Genomic DNA, 6380 nt, shown 5'->3' on the forward strand with positions numbered 1-6380 from the left:
GTGCCCTCACACCACTTACCCACAGTATCTCATCTAATGCTCATGACCACTCTGAAACAGACGTTCTATAGTTGTTAAGTATGGACCTGTATTCAACCCCAGGCCTGACTTTTAAAAATTTTATCCAGTACTTACCATTTCCAACTCTCTCCAGGAGGCCAAAAGATGTGTTGGCAGGCTGACTACTGCAATAGTCCAGGTAAGAGCTAATGTCTGTGGATCACATTTTAAGAAGCAGTAGACACTGAAGTAAAGCCCTAAAGCTCTGAAGTCAGACCGGTCAAGTTCAAACTCAGTGACTATGGGGGATCCTTTACTCCAACCACCACTTTTAGTCTCTCCTCCCCAGAGCTGGAGGAGCCTGGAAAACACAAACTGGATCATTTCACTCCTCTGCTCTTAACTTTCCAACCACTTCTTACCACTTCTAGAGTAAAGTCCAAGTGCCTCCCCAAGGCCTCCCAGGCCCATGGCAGAGGCTGCCAGTGCTCACCAAAGTCCACGGTGTCTTATTCATCCTGCTCACTACTGTGCTGTTATGTTCAGCCTCTTTGCTGAATGGGTGATGGTGGCAGTGGGGACATGTGCCTGGTTCTTGCCAGTGGAACGTATGTGGAGGTGACAAGTGCTGCCCAGGCTAGAGCAGCTGGGAGAGGTGTGCCTCCTCTACATTCTTTTCCCATCTGCCTGGTGGATGTTGGGGCTCCAGTGGGGACCCTGAGGAGATGGCAGAGCCACACTATGGAAGGTGCCTCAGCCCTTGAGCATGTGAACCAGAGCTCCTCTGTCCCTCTTCTGATGACACTAATGGAACTGTGATGCAAGCAAAAACCTCTATCATGTCAAGCCTTTGAAACATGGGTGGCTATTTGTTACAGCAGCTGCCTTGTACTGACTAACATAGGCCTTGCTCTGTCTGACCTCAGTCCAAATTCATGCGCTGCTCTCCCTCTCTCTCCATACACCCACCAGGCTGGCCTTCTTACTGTGGCTCAGACATTCCCACCTTATTCCCACCTGTGCCTTTCCGTCTCAGTGTTCCCTCCTCCTGGAATGCTCTTCCCCAAAGCTTCACATGGTGCTATTTCTCACGTTAGCTGGGTTGGGTTTCTGGTCAAATGTTACCTCTTCAGAGAGAGAAGCCCAGACACCCTTTCCCAGTGGGCCACCCTCACTGAGCATCTCTCTTCCCTGTTCCGTTTTCTCCAGAGAAGTCATCATTGCTTGATGGTCTAATATAAATTTTTCCCTATTGACATATTTGTTTTTAGCTCCTTCCTATATCTGTCTATCCTGGTATCTACAACAGCAATGGGCTTATAATAAGCATTTAATAAATAATCTTTGAATGGATCAATGAACTCTCTTCTGCTTCTTAATCACCTATTCCTTCTTTCTTTTTCTGCTCTGTAAAACAGGGATGGGGCAGGTTGGTGAGGATGAGCCTGGTGCACAGATGCCCCAGGAAGTGCAGGTTCTCACTCAACAGGGAGTGAACAGAAGAGACTGCAGACAACAGGGCCTCTAGGTCAGGGTGGTCAGCAGCAGGAGGCCTGCTTTCTCCTCAACTCACAGATTTTCTCTCAGACCAGCTGCCCTGCTGCCCAGCCCCTCCCCATGGACATCAGAGGTCAAGAGCTTTGAGGGGGTGAAGAGTCCATGTTGGATCCAGTGCAAGGAGACACAGGCCAGCACCATGGGCTGCCTAGAGCAGTGCCCAGGAGGGTGACTTGGGCAGGAAGTATTCCGAGAAAGAGAGCAGGGCTGAACCAGCTGTTGTTCCCTTCCAGGGCTGGCTGCCAGCTGCCAACATGGACAGCCACATGCAGCTTCACTGGGACAGGTAATTGAACTAATGGAGCGAGCCACCAGGGAGAAGAGGTGTGTTCCTGGCAGTGAGGTGATAAACCACCATGGAACCAGGTGGAAGAAACTCATCAGCTGGCACTTCCAGCCTGCAGGGAGGGGACTGGGTGCTCTTGCACTTGTGGCCTGAGAGAGATGGACAGCTGTGAAGTTATAGTGAGTGCCAGTTAGGATGGTGAAGGGGGATGGCATTGGTGGCCCCAGGACATGGGCAGAGTCAGGAGCTGACTTTGGAAAAGCCACATGTGGGCAAAGGGCAAGCGCTGGGCTAGGATCCAGGAGAGCTGACTTTCAAACCCTACGTGTGCCATGAACTGTGCATCCTTGAGCAGGCCATCTACTTCCAGAAGGGCCCTAGCCAGGGCATCTTTCTTTCAGGCTTTTGGAATTGCAGGAAAAAGCACATAGTAGCTGGCTCACCAGCCTCTAAACACCTCTGTTAACACTCTGTCCTCACATCTGGATGATGAGGGTATATCTGTATTCACACTGAGCCACAGGCTGGAGCATGAGCAGTGAAAGTTCTTTTGCTGGAAAGCAACACAGATGAACTTAAGCAAGCTCAAGCCACTGAGGGGATGAATTGGGGAACTGGGGCTTACAGCTAAGAACATGTACCTTGGGAAGAAGCAACAAGAATAGCTCTGGGGTGCTCGCTTCAGCGCACATATACTAAAATTGGAATGAAACCAAGAAGATTAGCACGGCCCCTGCACAAGGATGACATGCAAATTTGTGAAGCTTCCCATATTTAACAAAAAATAAATAAAAAAAGAATACCTCTGGGGGCTCAGTGCCCATAGCACAGTGGTTATGGCATCAGCCACATACATCAAGGCTGACGGGTTCGAACCTGGCCTAGGTCAGCTAAATAATAATGACAACTGCAATAAAAAATATCCGGGCATTGTGGTGGGTGCCTGTAGTCCCAGCTGCTCGGCAGGCTGAGGCAAGAGTATCACTTCAGCCCAAGAGTTTGAGGTTGCTGTGAGCTGTGATGCCACAGCATAGTGAGACTGTCTCAAAAAAAAAAAAAGAATAGCTCTGGGGACCACAGTGCCCTGTGCCACAGACCTTCCTTCCAGGGTCACCATTCATTCACCTCTCAGGTTAAAAGTTCAGATTCCTAGGAGAAAGAATCTGACTGGCCAGCTTCACCCAGGTGCCCTTCTTTGCTCCATTGAGAAAAGTCCCAGGGTTCTGGCTGGGCCCAGGCCTGAGGATGGCTAGTTTTAGAAGAGGGCACCCTGAGCTGGGAAGATGACAGGGGAGTCAAGTTTGAAGACAGAGTGTCCTCAGCTGGGCCCGATGGCTCACATCTGTAATCCTAGCACTCAGGGAGGCCGAGGTGGTGGACCACCTGCGCTCAGGAGTTCAAGACCAGCTTGAGCAAGAGCGAGACCCTGTCTCTAAAAACTACCCGGGCATTGTGGTGGGCACCTGTAGTCCCAGCTACTCAGGAGGCTGAGGCAAGAAGGGCACTTGTGCCCAAGAGTTTGAGGTTGCTGTGAGCTATGACACCACTGCACTCTACCGAGGGTGACAAAGTAAGACTCTGTCTCAACAAATAAATAAATAATAAGAAAAAAAGAAAACAGAGAGTTCTGCCAGTGACTCACACCTCCTCTCAGACGGTCCTGCTCTTCAGTTTTCCAGGGTCCAGGGGCTTCCATCACTTTATTCAAACCTCACTGAGGCTCTAATTGGTGTCTCATGGGTGCCAGGCTCCGCAGAGGATTCTGAGATGGAGTCAACCCTCACACGCCTTGTAAAGACAAACAGGTTCATTCAGCACAATAACACGAAGCCAAGGGGCCCCGGGACTTGGGAGAGCCTGACTGCAGTGAGGTTGGGGGCATCACTGCCAGCTCTGCCTTTTGGTTTCACCCAGCCAGGCTATGCTTAGGGTTAATCCGACTGAGCATGGTCACATGCGAACAGAAAGTGCTACAAGATGTTTTAACATGTTCACTAAGTTCCTATGTGGAAGGCTTCAGGTTTGTCAAGAGTTCCTGACCTGGATTTTATTGATTGATCATACTTGAGATTCTGTGAGTGGAGTTTTTCCTGCAGAGGGAGGCCTGCCCTCTGATCTGGCTACAGAGCCATCCATGGAGTTCCCTCAGCTCAATCCCTTATCCCCACCCCCACGCTGGACTCCTTCTGGCTGGACATCCTCCTGCTCTCCAGAGGAGCCTGACTCAGGCCCTGTTGCTGTTTTCACTCCTGTTCTCATGACAGTCCCTGTGGAAGGAAGGAAAAATGTCACCTAGATAAAGAAACAGACACATAAAAGAAAAAAACACAAAGAATGACATTTGGAAAAGTTAGACAAGAATGGCCTGGGAAGGGCTGAACTTCGGAGGAGGAGGAGGTCAGAGCCAGGAGCATTAGGGACGACTGAGGGCTGACTTGGAGACAGGAGATATCTGGCCCGGGGCTCTTCAAAATGACTAGAAGAGGCTCACCTGCTAAGCACCTTCCATTTATCCTCCCTACAACCATGGGAGGCAGTTACTGTTATTAGCTCAAATGGAAGATAGGGAAACTGAGATTGAAGAAGGTTAAGTAACTTCCTCTGGTCCCCTATCCATCCTAAACACTGTTCCATAGCCATCTGGCTCCCAATCTTAACCACCAAGACTGGTTGGGTTGGCTCCTGCCTCCCAGGACCCCCACTATTCTACAGTTTAGAGCACTGAGATGTTGAGCCCGTCAAAAGCTTTGGGTAATCTTTATTTAAGCTGCTAAGCCCTGCTAAGAGGCAAATCCCTGTGCTCCTGAAGAATAGGAAACTAGTCTGCAAGTAAGAAAGGATTGTGTCCCAACCCAGGCTTTGCCTCTTACTATTGCAATACCTTGAACAACTTACTTGACTTTTGCAACTCAATTTCCTCATCTATAAAATGGATGAATAACCCCTTCTCTGTGGGGTGTGTTGTCCAGTGCAGCTCAGGTACTCAGTGAATGAAAAGCTGGTCCCTGCATTATCAATTGTGATATTAGAGTGGTATCAGCATCTTCCTTTCCAGCAGCCAGGTGTCCAGAGCCTTAGTACCAGTGTTGATGACTTTTTTTTTTTTGGCCAGGACTCATCAGATGAGGCAGAACTTTCTGATCAGGAACCCACAGGCCTTCCCTCTGTACCCAGATTTTCTTCCAGCTTCTGGAAAAGAGGAGTATGAGAAGCACTTACTGGCTCCAATATCTGAATCTCTGGCTGGATAGAAACACATGTGGCCTCAGGGATGATTCAAACTAGGGGCCCTGGGGCCACCAGGCCTCCCTCCTTCAGTCTTGCCTCTGACTGCCTAGGCGTCAGCTGCCCCCTAAGACAGATTCTCCTATGTTGCTGTCCAAGGCTTAATACTCCAGTTGCACCACTATGAACAAAACTCTTCTCTCCAATTCCAGTTACACCAACTACAGGGAAACACTCCAGTTGGGTAGGCTGAAATTATCCACTATCTTCTTGACCAATTATTGAGACAGAGAGGTAAAAAGGTTCCATGATTGGTCAGGTTTGGATCAGGTGATCATGCCTAGGCCAATAATTGTAAGCAAGATGGCTGCTTCCATTTAGATCATCTAGCTAGAATAGGAAGGGGCAGTGCTTTACACAGAAAAAAGGAGTGGAAGTTTCTGGGAAAATTGACACATATCTTTTTCTTTCAAATCTCAATTCTTTCTGTTTCTAATCATTCCCATCCAATCCTAAAGTACTGCTACTGAAATCTACATTCTGCCACCTCCTGTCTCCTACCCGCTGAGCACAGCTGCCTGTTGAACCTGTTGCGTTTTCAGAGTTCAAGGAAGTTCTCCCTTTTCAAATCATCTTAAATGTCTTCCCTTCTCTGCCTTCTAGGTCAGCAGTTTCACTATTAGCATTTCACTTTTTAGTTCAACAGGACTTGTTCCCATTAAAATGAATACTCTTTTCTGTAAAGGCAATCACTGTCTAAACAATTATTTATGATGCAGTACTAATGACTTGATTGTCTTTTCACATTTTTGCTGGGGGTGGGGTAAAGGTGGGAGGGGGTCTCAGAGGACTTGCCTGAGGGTATGTTGGAGAGAGGAAGAGAAGCTGCAGAAACAGGAAGCTGACAATCCTTACTCAGAGTCTGTTCCAGGTGAATCTGGATGACTGTGCTGAACACTTGGCCATTCTTATTTCATCTCGGAGAAGCAGCAGCTGTTTTCCCTTAATTTTTCTCACCAATGTTTAGATTTATTTATTTAAACTTTTAATTTTGAGATAATCAACAGATCCCATGTTACTTACTTTTCCATGGTGGCATCTTGCAAAACTATACTCTAATATCATAAGTAGGATATTGACATTGATAATGTCAAGATATAGAACATTCCTATCACCATGAGGATCTTCATTTTCACATTGCCCTTTTGTAGCCTACTTCCTTCACACCTACCCTCCTTTTTTTTTCTTTTTTTTTTTTGAGACATAGTCTTGCTCTGTTGCCCAGGTTAGAATATTGTGGAGTCAGCCTACC

At 47.9% G+C, this 6380-nt stretch overlaps 1 non-coding gene across 1 annotated transcript; it reads left to right on the forward strand.

The window, feature by feature from the left end:
• Window positions 1-2515: 2515 nt before the first annotated feature.
• On the forward strand, window positions 2516-2621 carry LOC128571354 (U6 spliceosomal RNA). The gene has a single exon (XR_008375784.1). It is a non-coding gene; the product is annotated as a U6 spliceosomal RNA (small nuclear RNA).
• Window positions 2622-6380: the final 3759 nt, after the last annotated feature.

Source organism: Nycticebus coucang, chromosome 18 (genome assembly GCF_027406575.1).
Source record: "Nycticebus coucang isolate mNycCou1 chromosome 18, mNycCou1.pri, whole genome shotgun sequence".
NCBI classification, from domain to species: domain Eukaryota; kingdom Metazoa; phylum Chordata; class Mammalia; order Primates; family Lorisidae; genus Nycticebus; species Nycticebus coucang.